Raw genomic sequence first — 11,673 nt, 5'->3', positions numbered from 1 at the left:
CAGGTCTATTGTATTTATGATTTAGGGGGGTTACATGTGCTATTGAGACCACAGTAGCTTAGCTGCAAGAAAAATAGAGGTTTACTGTTGAAGGTACGTAAAATAGGGGTTTACTGTTGAGGGAACCTACAGAGAGGGTTTTGTAATTGAGTGTTTGCATTTTGATGATGTACAAAGGAGCCTTGAAAAGTGTTTGCTGATACCAGGAATTCTTTCCAGCTTTGGTCTTCCTTAGTTATGTGAACAAGAGCTGCTGGGAATTTGATAATTAAAAAATGAGCACTGAATCTTCAGCAAATGCTTTTTCCTCAACATTTTAAGTTAAATCTATTTGATCTGGGGAGAGATTGCAAAGAGAATTGTGTTCTAAGTTTTGCCCTTACCTAATATGTTCTTGATTTTTCACTGAATTCTCAAATATTAATCACCTGCAAGAATTTGATGCAGAAATTAATGTTCTGACACTGAGATATCTGTGCAGTTTACTAAAATGAACTTATGTTGAAAATTGCAAGGAGAATCTTGGCTTTGGCTCTTGCTGGATGGATCTGTGTCTCAGAGGAAAAACTGGTCTGAATTTTAATTATAGGAGCACAGTAGTCCTTCTTGTAGGAGGATTTTGTTTTGAAAAGGTGTATTTTTGATAAATAGTTGTTCAGGCAGAATGAACATGTGGCGTTGACAGGGTGGTGGGTTTGTGTTTGTTTCTAAGGTGTTGGGATGTGCCTGACAGGGAAAAGGAAAGCAAAACCCCCTTATTTTCAGTTCAAGATGGCATAAAGTGAAGAGAACAGAACTTTTATTTTAACAGCCGTTCTGTTCTAAATTAAAAGTTGTCTGGAATCACTGTGACCTCTCCAGTCCTGCCGGATCGCCAAGGGCTGGTGCTGCCTTGGCTGCCCCACGTGGGGCTGTGCCTGGCCAGGTCCCTGCCCACTCGTGCTGAAGGCAGCTCTCCCCCGCGCCGAGGTGGTGCCTAAAGGCGGGTTTTAGGGGCTGAGGGGACCTCAAGGCTCCTCCCGCCACGTTCCCTCCTGGCCCCGCGGAAGGAAATGGAAGCCTCGGCGCACCCCCGCCTGGCTGCAGGAGTGGCCCAGCCCACCCCCCCCGCCGCGGGGTGGTACGTCCCAAGCCTTTATAAGCAGCCGCTGGGAGGCTTCCCGCCCTTTCGATCCATGCGCCTGGTGGAGTGAAGGTGCTGCGCGTGACCTCCATCTCGGGCTTGGGGCCCAGGTGGGGGCCGGCTGGGCGGGCAGCGGAGAGGCGGTGGCCCGGCGTGTAGGTCGAGGCGCCCTTAACATTGAGCAGGCTGAAGGGAGGGCCCCCCTCCCCGCTCTCTGCAGTGGTGGCGGCCGCCGTGCCTCGCTGGGCCGCGTGGGCTGGGCCGGACCATTGTACGGGGGGGTGGGGAGCGTGGCGCCTGAGGCCGCTATCCGTTCAGGCAGCCATGGAGGCGACACCGGGGCCGGGACACGCCGGAGCTGCGGATGTGCCTTCTCGGTAAGTCAGGAGGTGCTTGGCCTGGTCGGGGCCCTGGGAGGGCACTGTGTGTGTGTGTGAGGTACCGCCGGGCGGCGAGGAGGGGCTGGAAATCACTGCCCGGAGCTCCGTGAGGGCTCTGGGGGTAACGCTGCTGTGGTGGGTGCGCGGCAGTCAGTGCCCTCCGTGGATTTTTATGGCGCTGTTTCAGGAAATAAATCTCTATTTTTATTTGGTTTTCGGTGTGCCAGACCCTTTCTGCACAACAGACATTACAAACTCAGAATTGGAATATCTGCAATTTCAGTTTTTGAAAATTGCCCTAGTGGTAAATGCAGTCTGGCAAGCTGCATTTATATACTATTCTAAATTTAGGTATAAATTTCCTCACTAAAAACAATTTAGAGAGGATTGTCGACTACTACAACCTTTCTGATGTAAATATTTCGGTGATTAATAGCAACAGAAACACAACTGGAATTAAAAGCACAGTGTTGGTCATGAGGGTCTGGTTTTGGTGGGGGGGTTTGTTTATTTTTTTTTTTCCTGTATAAACCAACTTTATACTTAAAATCTAAAATTACTGCTGAAAAGTATTCTAATAATACTTCTCTTTTATCCCCACAGCAGGAAGATGACTTGAAGTAAAGAGTAAGTTAAATATTTTTTTTCTATTAAAATGCACAAGCTGTTAAGTTCCAGGCCTTTACTTAACGCTAATAGTCGAAAATAATCTGTAACAATTACATCTTAAAGCAAGCTAAATAAAAATTCGTGTACCCACAAGTTAAAGAGTTAAAGCCTCTTATACACAAAGGGGAAATTGTACAACCTGTTTTGTAAAGGATGGGGTGCAGAAGCTGCTGGCTGTTGATGATGATAACCCTGAATAGGAAGTGCCGTCAGATGCGAGAACTGACGATACCCTTCTTACTGTCTGAAATACAGCTACAGACATGCAGAAATCTGTCTTCTAAAACTAATCAGGCAACTTTTATTTCTGCTTTGCTGTCTGTGAAAAGCGCTCTTGAAACGTTTAACCAAGCTTTGTGTCCCATCTGTTCCACTTGACCTGCAGAACCTGGTCTTTCCAGGTAGATGTGACACAACAGGATGGGGCCAGGTTGCTCTTCTGGGATGGCCCAAATCTGAAGGTAAGAAATGAATTTCACTGGAACACATAGAGCTTTATGCCAGGGGAAATATAATTTGAGAATGAATGAGCTTCATAGGCTGTAAGGAACTTGATAGGTGTGTTTTGTCAGCTTGACTCAATCTGCTTTCCCTCGTCTCTTCTTTACAGTTTAAAGCCTGATACTTATTCTTGATAACTCTGTATTTAGGTATAGCTTGCAGGTCTGTGCTACCATGTGCTGGTTGTTACTAATGTCCATCCATTGATGTTACAGCTCTTCACAAGCCCTATGGAAGGTGGTGAGACAGCAGAGCAGGAGAGTCTCCTGGGTGAGTTTAATGGTTAGTGTGCTCTTAGTTTAACATGGCTGCAGTCTCAGGAACGTGTTTCTGCATATTCTTAGCTCTAAATGTATAATTAATGAAGTTCTAGGCCAAAAAAACACTTTCTTAGACTAAAATAGAGGCAGTAGAGGTGTAAGAGCAGCTCTCCTGCGCTGCAGTTTTGCTGACAGCACTATGTAGAGCAAAGGGACAAAGATGTTGCTTCTGCCAGAAGTGTATCAATTTACCCAAAGATATCATGTGATGAAACGAACCAAAAATTGCTGGAATTACCGGCAGAGTGACTGGTGGTGAGCAAAGGTTTTCTGATGATATCTCCTGCATGAACAAATGAGTTAATGATGGTGTGGAGTGGTTACCTTAACCCTGCTGCTCTGTTACAGGTGGTGATGGTGCAAACAGCTGGTCTGGGGAGGAAGGAATCCAACAAACCACGTGAGCTTGGGGACTGGTGTTTGTAGACACAGTGGTTTTCTGTCTGAAGGTGCTAAGAAATGACAATGGTTACACTGTCCTGATTACACAAACATTAAAGTGATCTCTTTCAAAAAAACACTGGGTCTGTTTTCATCACTACTGCATTAAGTAAATTCAGCTATTTCTGTAGCTTGTTTCCAGGGTCGCTGCTTCTTCATTATTTTGGCCTCAAACTTTAAATTAAGCATCATAATTTAACTAATACCTCATGAGCACATGCTCATTCTGTGCCAAGAAGGTTAACAGCAGTGTCAGCTGTGCAGCTGGTAGAAGGTATCTTGTTACCTGGTTTGAAAGTGGTGGAAATTTTGCTGGGAAAATGGCTGGGAAAAAGCCATTCAGGACAGCCAACAAAACAGTCAGAATGGTAGTTTTCAATCAAAATGTGATGGGCAATATTTTTGCTGTAGTAACTAAAGTGAACAGATCAGGTTGTCATAAAACTAAAAGCAGGGATACAGTTTCACCCAGGGACTTCTGGCCCATAAAAGCAGTAGCTGTGAGCTTAGGGTGGGACAAAGAAAGAAGTGACAGCAGAACATAAATATTATTCCAGCCCTGGATCACATATAAGACTTCAGGGACTGCCCAAGCTGTGATTGCACTTCCCTGTGTAGTTCAGGTAAAGACCTGAATGTTTTAATTATTTCCTGACTGGAAGAAGATGCTGTGACTTGGGGCTGCCCTGGTGGCATCACAGGGCAGTGTCCCTGTCCCTCCAGTAGCACAGGTGGGCTCTGCTGTCTGGGGTGCAAAATATATAGATTGTAGGATTTCACAGAGGTTGCTCTTACTGAAAAGTCAAGAGTTAAGTGCTCTGAAAAACAGGTTTTCAGAGAAATGTCAGAAAGCAGTAGGGTGCCTGATGCAGGTAAATTACTCTGGATTTTTCCCAGAATCACGACTAATACATACAGGGTTTAATAAAAACATTCAGTCTGGGTAATGGAGTATGTAAAACTTGTATGGGATTAATTAGTTTCTTTTTATCTGAAGGTATTTGAGCAGCATGAAGAACAGGTTACTCCAATGTTTAATTAAAATCTTAAAGTAGAGTTACATTCTGTTCCCAGTGTTTAAGGAAACAAAACTTTTTGCCTGATTTTAAGAGCTTGTGTATTAGAACATGCTGACATTTCTTATCTCATGTAACATGCATTGGAAATAAAAAGGGTTTTAAAGCTTTCAGAAAGCACAAGGGATGCATCTCTTTTGAAAACAAGAATCTGTAGGCCATGAATGATCATGGAGTTAAGAGTAGCCACGTACCCTCAGGCAACAAACAACTAAGCAAATTGTTGCTTGACTATTCAGTGTGGTGCTTAATTTGCTCAAGAAATGTTTGCTGCAGCTCGTTTTTATAATTGTTCTTGCTTTCCAGTGTGTGTCAGAATTGTCTCATTAAAAAAGAGCAGAGTTGATCTGGGAAAACTTAAGTAAACAGGACATAATTTATCAGGGTTTTTTGAGGTTACAAGTTGGTATCTATTAGAGTTAACTATTCATGAATTTCATTTCAGCAGGACTTGTTTATTGTTTTAATCAAAACCAGAGTTCCTCAGCAGGGATCCTCCAACAGGCTGGATTTTTTTCCAAGATAAATGAATGGAAAAGTGTTATTTCTGTTATAATATGGTGCATTTCAAACAGAATAGATACCCTGAACATACTACTGTGATGTTACATGGGAGGGGAAAAAAACCCATTCTGTTTTGATTACATTTGGAGCACACAAAATTTAGTGTTGTGGAATAAGCAACAGACAAAACCCCCTGGTTTTCAAACACAATTAATTTAGATTTTCTAAGTTTTAAAAGAACAGTTGGCAGGAGTCCCTTGGCACTTAACAACAGCCAACAACCACAAATAAATCTAAAATAGACGAAAGGATTAAAGCAGAAATAAAATATGCAGTGAAGTGAAGAATGGCCAAGTGACAGCTTTTAGCAATCAGAGAGATGGCAATGTCATGGGGTAATTTGTGAGAGAAAACACACTGATTATATGTTATCCCCAAAATTCATGCTGTGACTGGACCTGATGGAGGAGGAGAAGGCAGCAGTGGTGTGGCCTTGATGCTGACAGGGGACGTGGCTGCTGGTCTCTGTTTCCTCACTGTAAAGCACAAGCTTCACATTTAACATAAATGCTGGTTATCATTATTTCTTGATTAGTATTATAAAGCCATTGTATCTACATCAGTATTAAAATCACTCATGCAAACCTATAAATTACTATCATTAATATATCCCAGCTATTAATGGAAATCTGAGGAGTTTTTTCTCTTGCTGGCTGCCATTTCAGCTGAGGCAGTTCTGGCTCTGCTGAATTAGAAGGGAGGAAGGGATATCCTGTGTATCTTAGCTTTTTATAATGAAATAAGTCCTTAATTTGGAAACTTCACTACTTTTCTCCTGAAGGCAGATGGAAGAGCAGTTAATCTTGCAGCTCTTGTCTCCCTCATTTCACATTAGTGAAAGAACTGAGGCACAAAGGAGCTGCTGTTTTCCAGCAAGGAACACTTAAGATGGTATTAGTGTCATGCAGGAGAAGTGTTACAGGTTTGTTTTCATCCAGGTGCCACCTTGGCAAATGCTTTGTGATGATTTCTCAGATGCCTCAGGCAGCAACTCTGAGCAAAGAGTGAGGGCTCAAAACACTCAAGGGAGTCTTTGGCCTTCCTCAGGCTCAGCAATGTTCCTAGCACCCAACTGACCCTGTGCTGTGAGAGCTTAAGCACATTTCACATGTTCCTGTAAAGAAGGACAAGGTTAACACATCATTGAATGACCTGGTAGGACATTCACCTTATTTTGTCAGTTTATGTAATTTAGTGCCTTAATTTTACACTTGAAATCAATTTTAACCCAAATGTTATGAACTGATCCTGGTACTGCTTAACATGGTAAGAATTTTACAGGTGGGATTTGATTTAGAGCGTGGCAGGAGGACATATTTGAAGAACATCAGCATTTTGTGCTCCTGCACTCTTAATTCACAGGAGAAATAACATCTGTCCTGCTTGAGCCCACAAGGTGGGGCAGTGACCAAGCTCAGAGTGTTTATTGAGAGATTTTACAGTGTTGGACGATGATTGATTAGAGAAACATGGGTTTATTGCTGGTTCCTTCCCAGTTGTCTAGTAAGATTTTCAACTTCCATTACCACGCAGAGAATCCCTCACACAGTGAAAATGTCACTGGCTAATTAGTTGCTAATTAATGTTGCTTAGTGTTGGACCAGCAAAGGCTCTGTTTTTGCTGCTGTGCAAACCTGTTGCAGTGATGGTTCCAGCCCCAAAGTGTTCCTGGTCTGAGCAGACAGCAGTGACACAGAGAGCAGGAGTAAACAGGGGGATGAGGAGCCAAAGGAGTTAAAACTTAATAAAAATGCTGTATGAAAAATGGTTCTCTCCAGCAGCCTCAGGACTTGCCAGCCTGGCTGTGCCTCCTCAGTGGTGGGTGTTGAGCTTCAACTCAGCTGGAGTCAATAAACAGCCCCCAGCCCAGCACCTGTGTGGAACTGAAACCTGAACAAAATACAAATGAGAAAATCACATTATGGAGCCTGAATTTGAAATCCCTGCTGTTTTAATCAAATGGAGACGTTAAAATTTTCATCTCCAATAATCACGACTTTTCCTGTGCGTGCTTTCTTTTCTTTTTGTGGACTTCCTGTCAGTTTTTGCAAGTCAATGCTTAGATTTTTTTTGTTGTTGTTGTTTTCCCCATAACAAGTTTTTTATTTGTAATGATTTGTGGTAAAATAATTGTGTGGCACAGCTGCAGCACGAACTCTAAACAAAAAATGATCGATATTTCTAAAGCTGCCTGTGGCTTGCTGGTGATCTCTCCTTGGTTTTCTTTATCACTTTGATTTTTGAATTACTCCTTTGCTTGTGCTTTCCCAGACCCTGTAGGACAGTGTCTGCAGGTTTGATTTTCTTTGTTTTTCTTGGGTTTTGTGCACATGCAAACAGCATGTGATGTTTTGTTGGTGTGGGGTTGTGTCGGGCACTGTTATTAACAGAACGGTGGAACAGGTTTGAGGTTTAATAGCACATTCAGAGACAAACTTCCTGCTAACTCTATTATCACCCATAACAAAAAATAATAAATTTTTATAAACAGCTTAAATTCTACTAATAAATACCTGAGTCAAGGTAAGAGTGGTATCAAATACTTCTGATAATAATTTGGTTATCAGAGGCTTTATCTGACAGCAAGTGCAATACTGGTGTTCAGGTGATCAGTGACTGTGTACAGTTGTTTAATGCAGCCCACAACAGCAGATGAAATGTTTAATATAATGTTAAATCTCCTGTGTCTCCATCAGGTAATCTTGATTCCAGATTACCTCCCCATTAGAGATGAAACACTGGAGCTTGGAGTCTTGCTGGGGGGGGATGAGAAGAGGGAAGGCAAATTTAGTCAGTCGTTGGATAAAGCAATTTTACTTAACTGTGTCAAATCAGATATTTATTACTTTCAACCATAGCAATAAATAATAAAATCTTTGTGCCAGCTGCTCCTTGGGATGTAAAATACCTGGGATACCTGCTGGGAAGGTGATGAGAATTGTTTCAAAACAAGGAGCAAACGGGGAGCTTTGAAATGTGCAGCGAATTCAGCAGGTCACGGGAAGACACTGTACCAAGGTACCTGCACTTTGAGTTGGATTTGATGTGTATCCAGTCAGCTCCCAACTGGCCTGTTTGCTGCTGCCCTGGGGAGGAAGGTGCTCTGTGTTTGCAGGAGGTGAGGCAAAGCTTTAGTGTCAGGGCCAGGCTGTTTGTGCTCCAAAACTGGAGGCTGCATCAAGGAGAAGGGATTTCAGAGGTACTGCTTTTATGCTTCAAAAAAGTCTTCGGAGATGACAGCGACACAGTGTCACTTGGAAGCAGAGTAGCAGCTCCAAGGCTAAAGCTGAGGAAAAAGAAGGGTTTTCAGGGAGGAGAGCAGGGCTGAGGGAACAGGAATGACACCAAAATTGGTTGAAGAACTGTTGTGATGAAGGAACAGCTCTGGTCTGATGGCTGCCCCTGCTCTGGGTGGCTCTTGGTGAAGTTCAGCCCATTTTAGGAGTTGGTTTTTTTAGTGGTTGTGTGAAGACCCATTAACTTGTGCCTTTGGAGAGAGTTTCTGGTGCAGAGGCAGGTAGATAGAGGAGGGAACTGCTTTCAAGGGAACTCCTCTTCAAGGGAGCAGCAGGCTGAGGTCACTGGGTTTGCAGAGGGGACATATGAACTATGGGGAAGAAATTTGAGAGTGTGGACTTTAGAGGAAAATGGATAAAGAGAAGTGGAAAATGGATAAAGAGAAGTAGAAAATGGCAGTAAAGTTACATTGTACTTGGGAAAACTTTTTCCCTCCGGAGCACCTTCAGGAGCCCAGTCATCATGGATGTGGATTTTTGGTCAGTTCAGAGGGGATATTTGTGCAGAATTGGAACAACAAAAGCTGTCAGATGCAGCAGAGACTTTTTCACTGAAGCCCGTGGGTTCATCTTTCCCAGGCACTTCTTGCTGCTGATCTCAGGGCTTACAGTTGCATCCAATCAGCCTTGAAACTTCTCTAATCACCCCCCACAGCCCTTGATAATCTGATCACCTGTTAAAAAGCAAGGTCTGCAGGTCTTTGCAAGAAGGGGTTGTCCAATCTGTGTTGAACAGAGCTTGAATAGTCTTAGAGAAAGCCTGGAGGCTGCTCACAGACTGCTGCAGGGCTGACCCTTAACGAGGAGAAGCTGGTGCTCGTTAGGGGCCCCAGGTGAGGCTCTTCACATCCATCTTGTTCTAAACGTCCACCTTCCATTTTATGCTCCCCCTGACACCTCAGGCACAGGGCGAGGAGTTGGGGTTCTGTCTTTCTCTTTATAAAAATAATATTATGCTTATTTAAGTCCTCTTGCTGCTCTCAGGATGAAAGGGCAAACTCCTGGGCAGTGCTGGGTGGTTTTGGAGGCAGGTGAGAAAAAGCTGCATTTCTGATGGATGAACAAGCAAGAAGCCTTTGAATCTGTTAGACTGGCATGCAGAAGGTCCCAGTTGCAAGAGGAAGAAGAGGTGGTACCTACATCCACTAGAAGAGGAAATTCAGGTAGGAAAAATTATGATTTCCCAGAGAAGCTGGTGTCTAATCAAACCCTTGAGGTTTTCCTTAAAGTTAAAGAGGGAGAAGGAAATAAGTGGTGGTCGTGGGAAAATATGATCCTGGTGCAGGGAGGGATTTCAAGGGGAGCCTGTTGGTGCCTGTTACTTTGGAAGAGTTTTGGTGAGCTTGGAGGTACAGGGGAAAAAACCCAGATGATTTAAAGGAAGACACATTAAAATAAGGGCAAGATAAGAGAACTTTAGACACTTACATATGTAAGAGTTGTACAGCCCAGGATATGGTTTTTGTGGGTACATGGCATTGCTTCCGAAATGTCCTGCTCTGGAGCTTACTTCCTATCAGGAATTACCAGTTGCTGGGCAGTTACCATCTGCAAATGTTGCTTTAATCCCCTTTATGTGAGCTGTGCTGAGTCTGGGGGGGTTGGACCAGGGGGGTGACGTTGCTGACACTCAAACCTGGGCTGCTCAGATCGGTCTGTGAGATGGGATTTACATGGAAAGCTCCTAAATTCCAGCTGCAGTTCCATGGTGTGTGTGTGCTGCCTGTTGTGTAGGTGTGAGGAAAATTGACCCTGCCTTCTACCACTTCCTAATTAGTATTATCACTTAAAGGAGCAATTTCTACTCGGGTTAATGAGCAGGAACGAGGACAGTTCCAGTGAGAGAGGCAGAGAAGACTGAGTTGAGCTACCTCTGGGGTGGGAAAGCTGAGTTTTCTCCCAGGGATGCTGGGAATTGGTTCATTTAGCTCATTGCAGACATCTTCCCATGCCCCCAATTCATTGGATGGGCCAGATGTGAGCTGAGGTTGGACCTGAGCTCTAGAAATGAGCTGGAGTGAAAGAGAACTTGTAAGAAATGGAGCTTGCACGTCCTGAAGTGTTGCAATGCTTTAAGCTGTTCTACTGCTTTGTTTTGTTTCTTGTTGGGGATTTTGGGGGCGTTTTGTTTGGTTCTTTTTTTCCTGGCTGAACAATGGAGTGTTTTTTACAGTAACTTTTGCCAGTTTTTGGGAAAATGTGTATCACCCAGTTGGCTCTAAGCTCAGCTGCAAAGCCTCTTCTTCAGTTGCTTGGAAGGGAGAAGTAGGTGCTTTGTTCTTTTGAAAATCTCCCTCTTATAATTTGCCTGGTTATCCTTTTTTTTTATCCTTCCCTGAACATAGTTGGTGGGTTTTCATGGCAAGGGAAGGCAAGTGAGGGGCACAAAAAAAGGACAAGGTTTGCATTGCAGCCCCCAGCTCTGTGCTGGTTCAGTGCATGGGGTGGAGGGGAGCTCTGAGCCTGCAGGAAAGCACAGCTTCCCCCAGAGCACTTGGGAAAATACTGAGCCTTTAAATTCATAATTTAACAAGCAGGTGGGCACAGTGAAGGAGATGAAATAAAGCAAAAAAAAAAAAAAATGGTGAAGTTCTCCTCCTCTTGGAAAGTGATGTATAAAGGCACACAGCCTGGAGCTGCTGCCTTTTATGTTGTGTGTTTGAATCCTGTCCACCTCTGGGATTTTTCTGCCTGCATCTCTACCTGCAGGATTCCCCAGGAGTTTGATAAGAGCTGGGGTAGCAGGTACCAGAGTGTGATGCACAGAGATTGATTCTTTACTGCCTTATATTTAATTTCTATGAGCAAGCTGGAATTGCAGGGCTTTCCTGGAGGTAGCAGCAAGACAAGGAGCAGCTACCAAAGAGGAAAAGAGAGGATCATTCCTGTGGTGATGCAGCTGGATTCTCCATATTTGTTATAGCCAATGTCCCTTCTTTATCTTACAGTTTTCCACATATACCTGAGTCTCTATATATCTAGGAGTTTATACAGGAGTATATTCCAGGAGTTTATACAGACATGTCTGTAATGAGGTGCTTTGAGGTTTAATCACATGTTTTTATGTCGTGTTTAGCATTGCTGCCCCTGCTGCTGCTTGCCATGCAAAATCCTAATCACAGAGCACCTCCACAAAGGTTTCCACAAGTCCAGGACAACTTTGGTTTCCCCTGGAGGAAGGACAGAGCTGACAGGTAGCCCAGGAGCCACGGGGAGAGGCAAAAATAGAGCATCCTCACAGCACATACCTAGAAACAACCAGTGATAAATGCAGGGGCCAAATCTGCTGTGAGTTATATATTG

The 11,673-nt window shown here is 43.7% G+C and overlaps 1 long non-coding RNA gene and 2 other non-coding genes across 3 annotated transcripts; all 3 read left to right on the top strand.

Annotated features, from left to right (window-relative positions):
* The first annotated feature begins 1,181 nt into the window (after positions 1 to 1,181).
* On the top strand, positions 1,182 to 3,511 carry LOC127480980 (uncharacterized). The gene is made up of 5 exons (XR_007908069.1): positions 1,182 to 1,500; positions 2,107 to 2,130; positions 2,558 to 2,633; positions 2,889 to 2,943; positions 3,342 to 3,511. It is a non-coding gene; the product is annotated as an uncharacterized LOC127480980 (long non-coding RNA).
* Positions 2,349 to 2,422, top strand: LOC127481162 (small nucleolar RNA SNORD49). Its single transcript, XR_007908124.1, has one exon. It is a non-coding gene; the product is annotated as a small nucleolar RNA SNORD49 (small nucleolar RNA).
* Positions 3,197 to 3,269, top strand: LOC127481156 (small nucleolar RNA SNORD65). Its single transcript, XR_007908117.1, has one exon. It is a non-coding gene; the product is annotated as a small nucleolar RNA SNORD65 (small nucleolar RNA).
* Positions 3,512 to 11,673: the final 8,162 nt, after the last annotated feature.

The sequence above is a fragment of the Manacus candei genome, unplaced genomic scaffold (genome assembly GCF_025592945.1).
Source record: "Manacus candei isolate 608988 ecotype Guabito, Panama unplaced genomic scaffold, ASM2559294v1 h1tg000076l, whole genome shotgun sequence".
NCBI classification, from domain to species: Eukaryota; Metazoa; Chordata; class Aves; order Passeriformes; family Pipridae; genus Manacus; species Manacus candei.
The sequence above is the reverse complement of the archived record's forward strand: the minus strand, read 5'-3'. Positions and strand labels throughout refer to the sequence as shown.